Source organism: Neoarius graeffei, chromosome 28 (assembly GCF_027579695.1).
Source record: "Neoarius graeffei isolate fNeoGra1 chromosome 28, fNeoGra1.pri, whole genome shotgun sequence".
Classification (NCBI taxonomy): Eukaryota; Metazoa; Chordata; class Actinopteri; order Siluriformes; family Ariidae; genus Neoarius; species Neoarius graeffei.
The window spans coordinates 13636473-13649620 of record NC_083596.1 but is presented as its reverse complement, the minus strand read 5'-3'; positions in this window follow the sequence as shown (position 1 = coordinate 13649620).

Genomic DNA, 13148 nt, shown 5'->3' with positions numbered 1-13148 from the left:
GGTTTCTCAGATTTATTTTTAAAAAATGATTTCTTCTATTTTGTGCAGAACTGCAGTGGCCTGCTGGTAGTCAACCTTTTTTTTTTTTTTGCTGCCACAGACATAAAATGGTTTTGACTTTAGAATATGGAACACAATCTGTCTTACTGAAAACTCATTAAGTGCTTTTTAAGATACTAATTAGTGAAGTGATTCTTATAACTCTACTTCAGAATGCGTCACATATAGTATTTGTGACTTTCAGCTTTTAAAAGCTCTTAAATTGGTAAAGTACAAATCTACAGGTATAACATGTATCACACACTAATGGTGAATTTAGATTGTTCCATTATGCTCAATAATTTGCACAACAATGTTAAACAAAGCATTAATTCCACACTCACAACTGATAATGTATTTATTAACCACTAATATGTTCCTTGATACCATATAAGTGTGACCAAATCCACAAATGCAAGTTAAATCCAGATATAAACAATATCCAGAAACGCCGCCACCTTCTCTGGGCCTGAAGTCTTTTACGATGGACTGAGGCGAAGTGGAAAATTGTTCCGAGGTCTGACGAATCAAAAGTAGAAATTCTTTTTAGAAATCATGGACACCATGTCCTCCAGGCTAAAGAGGAGAGGGACCATCCGGCTTGTTATCAGTGCACAGTTCAAAAGCCACCATCTATGATGGGATGAGGTGCATTAGTGCACATGACATGGGTAGCTTGTACATCTGGGAAGGCGTCATTAATGCTGAATGATATCTACATGTTTCAGAGCAATATGCTGCCATCCAGACACAATCTTTTTCAGGGAAGGCCTTCCTTCTTTCAGCAAGACAATGCCAAACCGTTTTCTGCACATATTACAACTGCATGGCTCCGTAGTAAAAGAGTCTGGGTGCTAAACTGGCCTGCCTGCAGTCCAGACCTGTCTCTCATTTAAAACATCTGACGCATTATGAAGCACAAAATATGACAAAGGAGACCCCGAACTGTTGAGCAACTGAAATTGTATATCAGACAAGAACGGGATAACATTTCTCTTTCAAAACTACAGCAACCGTTCCCAAACATTTACAGTGTGTTGTTAAAAGTAGACATGATGCAACATAGTGGTAAACATGCCCCTGTCCCAACTTTTTTGAAACATGTTGCTGACATCAAATACAAAATGAGCATATATTTTTCAAAAAACAATACATTTTCTCAGTTTCAACATTTGACATGTCGTCTTTGTACTATTTTCAATGAAATATAGGGTTTCTATGATTTGCAAATTATTGCATTCTGTGCGTCTCTGTGGACAGCAACCATCCACAGAGACGCACAGCTCTTGTCGCCAGAGAACTAGCCAGACTGGACATTGACATTGCAGCAGTTAGTGAAGTTCGTTTTGCAGAACAGGGCTGTCTGACAGAACATGGTGCAGGGTACACACTCTACTGGTCTGGGAAAGGGAAAGATGAAAGACGGTTATCTGGTGTGGGCTTCATGGTAAAGACTTCCATTGCCAACAAGCTTCAAAATCTCCCGTTCGGACATTCCGACCGTCTTATGTCCCTCCGTCTACCACTATGTGAAGACAAGTTTGTCACCCTGATCAATGCCTATGCTCCTACACTCCAAGCAGATCCTCTCACAAAAGAAGTGTTCTACTCAGAGCTGAGGAACCTCCTCAGCAAAATCAACGTAGCAGACAAGGTTGTTGTCATGGGATACTTCAACGCCAGAGTGGGTAGAGACTCAGATGTATGGCCAGGTGTACTTGGACGACACGGGGTGGGTAACTGTAACGATAATGGATGACTGCTTCTTGAGTTGTGTGGAGAACATGGTCTAAGCATCACCAACACCCTCTTTCAGCAGAAAGCACGGTTCAAGACAACATGGTGACATCCGCGCTCCAAACATTGGCACCTCCTGGATTACATAGTGGTGCACCAGAAGGATGTCCAGGATGTACTACACACCCGAGTCACGCCCAGTGCAGACTGCTACACAAACCACCGGTTGGTCAGAGCTAAACTCAGGCTATCTATCAAACCCCCAGTAAAGAGGAGAGGCCCACAAGTAAAGAAGCTACACATTGACAGGCTCTCAGAATGCAAGGTGGAATTTCAAGCCAAACTGGAAGAGCGTCTGAACACCATCAAAGGTAACACAAGTGAGGAGAACCCAGACCCAGAAACCCAGTGGGAGAGGTTGAAAACAATCCTTCAGGACACAACGGCAGAGGTAGCAGGCTATGAATCCAGGAAGCATAGAGACTGGTTTGATGAGAATGATACTGAGATTCAAGACCTACTGCAAAGGAAATGCTCCTGTTATGAGAGAGTTCTTGCAAGGCCAGACAACCAGTCAGCTAAAACAGCTTACAAGAATTCATGCCACACTGCACGTAGAAAGCTGAGGGAATTGCAAAACAAGTGGTGGACAGCGTTAGCAGTAGAAACCCAGAGTTATGCTGACTCAGGAAACACCCGCACTTTCTACGAAGCACTACAAACAGTATATGGCCCAACCCTCCAGATACAAGCCCCCTTACGCTCATCAGATGGCAGAAGGCTTCTCACTGACAAGGAGTCCATACTACATCATTGGGCAGAGCACTATAGAAGTCTGTTTGGAGACAAACGCCAAGTGCAGGAGGGGGCAATCAGGAGGATACCACAGCAAGCAATAAAGACAGAGCTTGACATCTCCCCTTCCCTAGAGGAAGTGAAAGCAGCAGTTGCCAAGTTGAAGTGCCACAAGGCTCCCGGAGTTGACGGTGTACCAGCTGAAGTGTATAAGCTGGGGGGCGACACCCTGCTCACAGTGCTTACTGACCTGTTTAGGGACTGCTGGGAGAGAGGAGCTGTACCGCAAGATCTCCATGATGCTGTTATTGTATCCCTCTCCCTCTACAAAAACAAAGGGGAGAAGTCTGACTGCTCAAATTACAGGGGTGTGACACTACTGTCTATTGCTGGGAAGATCCTAGCAAGGGTTATCCTGGACCGGCTTATCCCAACAGTTGCTGAGGAGAACCTTCCAGAAAGTCAGTGTGGATTTAGGGCAAACAGGAGCACAACAGACATGACTTTTGTTCTCAGGCAGATTCAGGAAAAGTGTAGAGAACAAAATGTAGGACTGTATGCTGCCTTCATAGATCTTACAAAGGCCTTCGATACCGTTGGCCGTGACGGGCTCTGGAGGATTCTAGTAAGATTGGGCTGCCCACCAAAACTTTTTCAAATCCTGCAACAGCTACATAAAGGCCAAATGGGACAAGTTAAGCACAAAGGTGAGCTATCAGACCCATTCCCCATTGAAAATGGGGTTAAGCAAGGATGTGTTTTGGCACCCACACTATTCACCATATACTTCAGCATGATGCTTAGGGAAGCCAAGGTGGATCTCACAGACGGAATTTATATACGATTCTGAATGGATGGGAGTGTTTTCAACCTGCGAAGACTCGTGGCTCGCACCAAAACCCTTGAAGCACTGATACTAGAGCTGCTGTTCGCAGACGACTGTGCCCTTCTTGCTCATACAGAAGAAGCCCTTCGGAGAGCTGTTAACCGTTTTGCTGATGCAGCAAAGGCCTTTGGCCTCACCATAAGCCTCAAGAAGACAGAAGTGCTGCACCAGAAGTCACCTCATGGGAGCTACCAGTCACCCCACATAAGTATTGATGGTACACAGCTCAACACAGTAGAGCACTTCACATACCTCGGGAGCGTTATTTCCAACGATGCTTCAGTTGACAAAGAAGTGGACAACAAACTCTCCAAAGCCAGCATTGCCTTCGGTCGACTACGGAAACGTGTCTGGAAGAACCACAACCTGTGGCTGGCTACCAAAATCCTGGTCTACAAAGCAGTTGTTGTTACCACCCTTCTCTATGGATCTGAGGCCTGGTTTCTGTACCGGAGACAAGTAAAGCTCCTGGAATGATTCCATCAGTGAAGCCTTCACTCCATCATGGACATCAAATGGCAGGACTTTACAACGAACAACGAGGTCCTGAAGCGAGCCAACATCTGCAGCATTGAGGCCATGCTCCTGTCCAGACAACTACGCTGGGCAGGCCATCTGGCACGGATGGAAGACACCAGTATGCCAAAGGCCGTTTTCTATGGTGAACTCTGCCAAGGTAAACGTGCCAGAGGTGCACCAAGAAAGCGCTACAAAGACCAGATAAAACAACAGCTCAGAGTGGCTGGCATCCCTGAAGCTGATTGGGAAAACAGAGCTGCTAACAGAGCAAACTGGAGAACTTTGACAAGGCGAGGTGCTGGGGCCCTTGAGAAAATCCGACATGATCATGCTGAAGATAGAAGAAGAAGGAGAAAGGAGGCAGCTGACCAGAACGTGTCTCCAACCCAGTTTACTTGTCAGCAGTGCAACAGAGTATGCAGGTCGAAGATAGGCCTATTCAGCCATCTGAGAGCCTGCAGGACTACCAGTACTTCCCAGAGATCCTCGACGACAGGGAAAGAGCCATGATGATGATGATGATGATTTTCAATGAAATATAGGGTTTCTATGATTTGCAAATTATTGCATTCTGTTTTTATTTACAGTTTACACAGCATCCTAACTTTTGTGGAATTGGGGTTGTAAGTAAAAGTTAACTACTTAGCAAAAGATAAACTAGTGTGTAAAAGCAAAAGCCACCCTAGGGAGCAAAAGCTAACTGAGCAAGTGTGGCCTGCTGTGATGACTCTAATTTCTGATGAACGTAAAGCTGAAAAATCCAGATTCTCTCCACGTGAACTGTTGTACTGTAGTTAGTTCTTGAATGGCGTAGCAGACTAGAAGTCTCAGACAAGCTGTCAACCAATCTAGCTCATTATAATATTATAACTCTCATACTCTGCCAGGCTGTGATTTTATGCCTCAGTTTGTGTGTTTGCATGGCCCATAATATCAGACACTTTAAAGTGCATATCACGGGTAAATTCAGGAGCAAGATCAATGTAATTCTCCTATTTTATATTAAACTTTGGTAAAATATCTGCAACATTCTGCATTCTCTGCAATTTTTTTACCTTGCGCAATACCAGAAAAATTCAGTTGAAATCAAGCCATTTGAGGCGAATTGGTCCGCCTCCGAAAAAACCTGGCATTTGGATTTCCCAGGAAACACTGATTTTCGTGACGTCATCTGCGGGACGCCTCCCTCTGAATCCTACGTCAGCGCTGGTTTGTTTATGAGAAAACGACCTGGTGGTTTTCTGCAAATTTCTTCAACATTATCGCGTAATTATTAAAATGGTTAACAGATGTATCGTAGGAGGGTGTAGCAACACAAATCTTGATGGGGTTAGTACTCATCGTTTTCCAAAAGACCGGACAATGAGAGAGAAATGGGAGCGCTTGGTCTACACAGGCTGTGCACTTAAACTGTGCAAAGCTTGCGCAGCTTGCTCGCACTTCCGCAGGTAATGTCATGAATCTGGCTCCAGACTCCCTTGGGATTTTTCCAGACACGTTTTGTTATTTTATTCTGCTGTAGACAGATGGCCTTGTGCAAAATTACCCTTCTGGATGAGTGTGTAAAGGGACATACTTCTTATCTCATTATCTCTAGCCGCTTTATCCTGTTCTACAGAGTCGCAGGCAAGCTGGAGCCTATCCCAGCTGACTACGGGCGAAAGGCGGGGTACACCCTGGACAAGTCGCCAGGTCATCACAGGGCTGACACATAGACACAGACAACCATTCACACTCACATTCACACCTACGGTCAATTTAGAGTCACCAGTTAACCTAACCTGCATGTCTTTGGACTGTGGGGGAAACCGGAGCACCCGGAGGAAACCCATGCGGACACGGGGAGAACATGCAAACTCCGCACAGAAAGGCCCTCGCCGGCCACGGGGCTCGAACCCGGACCTTCTTGCTGTGAGGCGACAGCGCTAACCACTACACCACCGTGCCGCCCGGGACATACTTTCATATAAAAAAAACCAAAATTGGTCCAGAATATGCCCTTTAAAACCTTTACGTCGGTTATTGCTTTAACTTTTACTTGGGTAGCATGCTAGCATGTTAGGTAGGGGCTGTAGTGTTACAAGTAAGGAATAAAATACAATGGGGCATGCTGTTCTCGGAAAATATCGACCAGGCTTGTAGTACTCAAGTCCAACTCGTGCCCTAATTTTAAGGGCTCGTGACTTGACTTGGACTCGAGCACTGATGACTTGGACTGGGACTCAGACTCGTGCATTAACTGCATTCGGACTTGTAAATTGGAGACGAGGACTCTGATTTTTTCTTTATTTTTTTCTAACATGCCATAATAATTTGGCGTAAGATATTTATATCTACACTAATTTTTGTACTAATTTTGTGTAAGAGTATCACACCTGCGCGCCTTGGTACGTGCATCAGATAGACTCGGGCGCGCTCCGGACAGCGTACACGCCAAGCGGACTCTCACGTGTGCGTCGTAAACAACTCGCACCTGCACAGGATTAAGGCGCAATCAGCGCGCTGATATAAAAACTGTGAAAACACACTTACTTTGCGAAGTATTGAGTTGCGTTCCTGACACATCACCAAGCCTTATTTCCTTGTTTGGTTTCCTGATCCCTGATTTCCTGTTTCTCGTCTTTGATCCTGCCGAGTCTACAATAGTCTGTTTGTGCCTCGCTCGACCTATCGCCTGTTTCACTGTTTTATGATTTTGCCTGCCGTTCTGGATTGTTTACCTGTCTTCACTTGTATTAATAAACCCACCTTCTGCACTTACATCCGTCTCCCAACCATCTCTGACAGAATACTTCACACTCCCTGACAAAGAGAAGCACATTCACTTGTTCATACGTCATGTTCAGGAACAAACTAATGTTAATGGCTCTGAAACAGCCACCGTCAAATGGTGCGGTTGGAGTCTTGTTCTCGGACTTGACTCGGATCAATAGGGGACTTGACTCGGACTCGATTTGGACTTTTTTTAATGACTCGGACTTGAACACTGGGGACTCGAGACTGGAGTTGGACTTGAGGTTCAGTGACTTGACTACAACACTGATATCAACTAGCGTACATATTTCTTTGCCAAATAACAGCACATTTTAACTAATGATAAGATATTAGAACAAACTCATTACTAGAAACCTGTGATCTGAATTACAACCAGCACTACTGTCAGAATTGCTGTGACAGAAAATCAATCAACACTTTCTGATCAATCAGATGTTTACCTCAGAAATGCTATTTAATGTGCTAGTATGTGTTTTGTTTTAGAGTGGTTTAGTGTACCAGGGAGTATAGTATCTGCTTTACGCTCCTGGTATCACAGTCAGCTAGCATCTTAGCTAGTGTGTTTTAGTGTTTTGGAGGTGTAGTGGTATAACGTGCTTTGGAGTAGCGGTACTGCGCTACCTTTAGCGGCAGAAGCTTTTGCAGTATTTTATAGCGTGCTAGAGGATTTTAACGAGCTCCTGTTTTTTATGCAGTGCAGTGCAGTGAAAGGGTGACGGCTTTATTTGTACCAGTGTGTTAAAATGTGTTATTGTGATCTGCTAATCTTTTTTTTATTGAGTCACTGTGTTGGATTTTCTGAAATGGATGCAGGGATGCAAGCCTCACTCACTTGCGAACATCTTGTATTCAATTTATGACGGTTACTCACCCCCACCCCGCCACCCCCCTTCCCCTCCCCAAACACTTCTGTCAAATGTCAATTGTGAGTGCATGTATATATATATATATATATATATGTATTCCCATATGTACTGGGGGAAAAAAAAAACTTTCAGGCTGTGTGTGTGTGTGTGTGTGGGGATGTGTGCTTAGGCTATGCGGGTGCTTAGCATGTCTGACTGTTGCATTTGTATGCAATCCATCATCTTTGGTTAGATAAAAAGATGGCAGTGTGTTTAAATTCAAATTGAACAACCACTATCTCTTCCTTCATCTCGGTCTGCCTCTCCCTCTCTCCCTTGCGCTCTCTTTTTCTCGTCCGTTATAGTCCATAGCCGAACGTGCTCTGAATAAGAAACAAGGCGGCTGATTGAGTCGCAATTTCTCTCTGCTGCTTTCATGCAAACCCTTCTGTTTCATCATGCCCCTTTTTTGAGCCTGTATTTTTCCTTCTCTCTCTCTCTCTCTGTCACACACGCACAAACACACTCATAATCTAGCTCTTCCTCCTGTCCATAAGTCTCTTTCATTTCCCCCTCCTCTAAATTCCTTTGCCTTTGATTCTCTCATTTCATCTGTCTCTTTTTTGCCGCTTCTTTCCTTTCTGATGAGCAAAAAAATCCTTTTCTCATTTCTGCTTCTCTGTCTTCTTCCACTCCACTCGTTTAATCCTTTCTTCTTCTGCTCTTTTTTCTTCGAGCTGATGAAAATCCTCACCCACACAAAAACAATCGAGCGACGCCCCTCTTCCCACATACAGCCGTAATGGGATTGCAATAACACCGGGTCTCATTCAGCATCATCCTCGAACATGCATGTTGAAGCTATATACCTGAGCTCTGTTGGACAGAAAATAATTTTTTCTTCTTCAGGATTATCATCACTGGCCCTGCCTCAGAAATTGTACTGACTCTATTTGAAGTCTTTTTTTTTCCCCTTCAGTGTTGCCATCATATTTGCAGAATTGCGAGTTTTATATACAGTCCATATGTGTTTTCTGCGAGTCAGGATGCTCAGCAAAAATTTTCTCCTCATGGATAAATAACGTTCATCATGCTTGATTTAGGCAGCACGGTGGTGTAGTGGTTAGCACTGTCGCCTCACAGCAAGAAGGTTCTGTGTTTGAGCCCAGTGGTTGATAGAGGCCTTTCTGTGCGGAGTTTGCATGTTCTCCCCGTGTCCACGTGGGTTTCCTCCAGGTGCTCTGGTTTCCCCCACAGTCCAAAGACAAGCAGGTTAGGTTAACTGGTGACTCTAAATTGACCGTAGGTGTGAATGGTTGTCTGTGTCTATGTGTCAGCCCTGTGATGATCTGGCGACTTGTCCAGGGTGTACCCCGCCTTTCGCCCGTAGTCAGCTGGGATAGGCTCCAGCTTGCCTGCGACCCTGTAGAACAGGATAAAGCGGCTAGAGATAATGGATGGATGGATGGATGGATGCTTGATTTAAAGTGTCTCTCAAATCCCATACAAATACATGAGATTTTATTTGAGCATACATATCACGTAAACAGTGAATTTCTTAATTGGTAAATTATATTCAGGATCGTTATGAGGATTTTAAGAAAGAAAAGCAGGGGAAAGTGATATAGATTGCATAATTTTCCGAATATCTGGTCTTCAGGCTGGAAAAACAATCAATCAATGTTAATCCACTCTGTTTTGAAAATGGAGAAACATTATTTCATCTCACTGCATACTGTCTATTATTCTATCCACATTCCCTGGATATGAGTAATCGCACGCTTTGATTGGCTACTCTACTACTAGGATATCAGCTCATATACCGTGAGTAGAGACAAACAAAATGGTGGAGTGTGCTGCTGAACCAACCGAGGATGAAATAAAAACTCTCCTCGAAAACAAAACCTAAAAAAATGAAAAAAAAAAAGCCAACAAAATATGGAATAAAAGTATTTGATGGTAAGAATGTATCTTTTTTTTTAATTTCAATAATTATTATTATCGCATTTTTCACAAATTGCTCCTGTCATTTCGCCGGTTTGTTTACATTCAATGCAGAAATGATTTTGTTGGATGTTTTGTATAAAGTTTTCATTTTTTGAATTTGCAAAAAATAAAAATAAAAATAAAAATGCTCTGTTTCTCAAAATCCAGTGAATTTGGATAGAATAAAACAGTTATTCCACTCAATCTCATTGGACATGGCTTATAGCCGACTCGGCACTACGTGCCTCATCGGCTCTCAGCTCATGTACGACTTGATTTCATGGAATAACTGTTAATGGGCGGCACGGTGGTGTAGTGGTTAGCGCTGTTGCCTCACAGCAAGAAGGTCCGGGTTCGAGCCCCGTGGCCGGCGAGGGCCTTTCTGTGTGGAGTTTGCATGTTCTCCCCGTGTCCGCGTGGGTTTCCTCCGGGTGCTCCAGTTTCCCCCACAGTCCAAAGACATGCAGGTTAGGTTAATTGGTGACTCTAAATTGACCGTAGGTGTGAATGTGAGTGTGAATGGTTGTCTGTGTCTATGTGTCAGCCCTGTGATGACCTGGCGACTTGTGTACCCCGCCTTTCGCCCGTAGTCAGCTGGGATAGGCTCCAGCTTGCCTGCGACCCTGTAGAACAGGATAAAGCGGCTAGAGATAATGAGATGAGATAGTTGTATACACACACACACACAAAAAGATAAAGTACTACAAAAAAAACCTTATCTTACTATTCTTTTGCAAAGAGCTAATACTAACTAAGTAGTATCAAATCTGAAAGGCAATAGTTTGATGATAAAAGATAAAAACTGATAGCTATTGCTATAAATGTCAAATAAATTATTAACCATGACTGTAGAAAGCATTCAGGCTTCTACAGAGGTTGTGCCACATTCTAACGAATCCTTGGCTATACAACAAACAGACTCATTAACTGCATTACAGTACACTGTGTGACCACAGTAACTCTCCTAAAATAGCACTGTAACAGGAAAACTGTTGACTAGCAGCACAAAGTATGAAGCAGTAATATGAACTCGGCAAATAAAACAAATCTACTCTATATATACATTACTGTGCAAACCCTGTTTTTTTTCCATGCACACTTTTTTATACCTTTCTATTTGATGACTCCTGCATTATCGAGTCAGTACAAAAACATTTTAACGTTCCAAATGTTCGTTTTGTATCTGAGCAAGAACAGAAGAACTGAGCACTGCTCAGAAAATATTCAATACTGCAATGTCAATACTTCAAATTAAATTCTTTATTTAATTATGTAAGGTCTGAGCTTATTAAGTTCTGCATCTTAAGCCACACTACTATTAATTATTCATTAATTACAGTAAAACTAATAGGTAAGGTGTGTAGATACAAGATTCAGGAGTGCAACTCTGGGCACACGGACAGCTCGTAAATGGTTAAATTGATGAATATTGTTGGCTTTTACCATTTTGTAATTACATTCTCGTTTCCGACTGCTTGGAAAGTGTTGATTCATTTTCTATAATAGCAGGTATATCCATCCATCCATCTATCCATCCATCCATAGCCGCTTATCCTGTACAGGGTCGCGGGCAAGCTGGAGCCTATCCCAGCTGACTACGGGCGAAAGGCGGGGTACACCCTGGACAAGTCGCCAGGTCATCACAGGGCTGACACATAGACGCAGACAACCATTCACACTCACATTCACACCTACGGTCAATTTAGAGTCACCAGTTAACCTAACCTGCATGTCTTTGGACTGTGGGGGAAACCGGAGCACCCGGAGGAAACCCACGCGGACACGGGGAGAACATGCAAACTCCGCACAGAAAGGCCCTCATCGGCCGCTGGGCTCGAACCCGGACCTTCTTGCTGTGAGGCGACAGCGCTAACCACTACACCACCGTGCCACATATATATGGTGAATCAAAAAATTTGATATCATTTCACAATCTAATAACTTTGCCAATTCTCGTTCAGTTGACCTCAGATTTTAACAGCGTGTGTAGAAACAGGTCAAAATTTTATGTTTCATGTTTTTTTGTTTTTATATTTTTAGGTATAGAAATGCCATTCACTGGAAAAGAAAAGGCGTTTTGTGTGTTAGAGTGCACTCGAGCACAGTCGAACAAGACTATGCAGCGTGCATTTATGAGAGAATTCTCTAAAAATGCACCAACTGCAATGCAGATTTGGACACGGCACAAAAAGTTCAAAGAGGAAGGCTGTCTGTCTGTGTCTCAGGCGGCGTGCATATTGAAAATTTGTGAAATCGTTCATGGAATCCACATACCTTTGAATTTCTTGTTCAAATGTTGAGCAATAAATCTTATGTTGATTAACATTAAGCCTGTTCAGTTTCATTTGCCTGAACTAGACTATGTAGTTTCTGGGATACTGACATCTCAAATTTTTTGAAACACCCTGTATATATACATATTTACATTACTGGCATTTAGGTACCTTGCTCAAGGGCACTTCAACCATTCCGGCTGGTCCAGAGAATCAAACCAGCAACCTTTTGATCCCAAAGCTGCGTCTCTAACCATTACACCATAGCTTCCCTACAGTACCATGCAAACCCTATCTTTTTTTCATACAAACTTTTGTTATAGATTTCTATTTTATGACTTCTACATTATTGAGTCAGTACAAAAACATTTTAGAGTTCTGAACGTTTGTGTTTTTTTCCAGCAAAAAATTAAATGTTACAGAAAAAAAAAGTTAGTATCTGAGCAGCATATTGCATACAGTGGTGCTTGAAAGTTTGTGAACCCTTTAGAATTTTCTATATTTCTGCATAAATATGACCTAAAACATCCTCAGATTTTCACACAAGGCTTAAAAGTAGATAAAGAGAACCCAGTTAAACAAATGAGACAAAAATATTATACTTGCTCATTTATTTATTGAGGAAAATGATCCAATATTACATATCTGTGAGTGGCAAAAGTATGTGAACCTTTGCTTTCAGTATCTGGTGTGACCCCCTTGTGCAGCAATAACTGCAACTAAACATTTCCGGTAACTGCTGATCAGTCCTGCACACCGGCTTGGAGGAATTTTAGCCCATTCCTCCGTACAGAACAGCTTCAACTCTGGGATGTTGGTGGGTTTCCTCACATGAACTGCTCGCTTCAGGTCCTTCCACAACATTTCGATTGGATTAAGGTCAGGACTTTGACTTGGCCATTCCAAAATATTAACTTTATTCTTCTTTGACCATCCTTTGGTAGAACGACTTGTGTGCTTAGGGTCGTTGTCTTGCTGCATGACCCACCTTCTCTTGCGATTCAGTTCATGGACAGATGTCCTGATATTTTCCTTTAGAATTCACTGGTATAACTCAGAATTCATTGTTCCATCAATGATGGCAAGCCGTCCTGGCCCAGATGCAAAAAAACAGGCCCAAACCATGATACTACCACCACCATGTTTCACAGATGGGATGAGGTTCTTATGCTGGAATGCAGTGTTTTCCTTTCTCCAAACATAACACTTCTCATTTAAACCAAAAAGTTCTATTTTGGTTTCATTTATCCATAAAACATTTTTCCAATAGCCTTCTGGCTTGTCCACGTGATC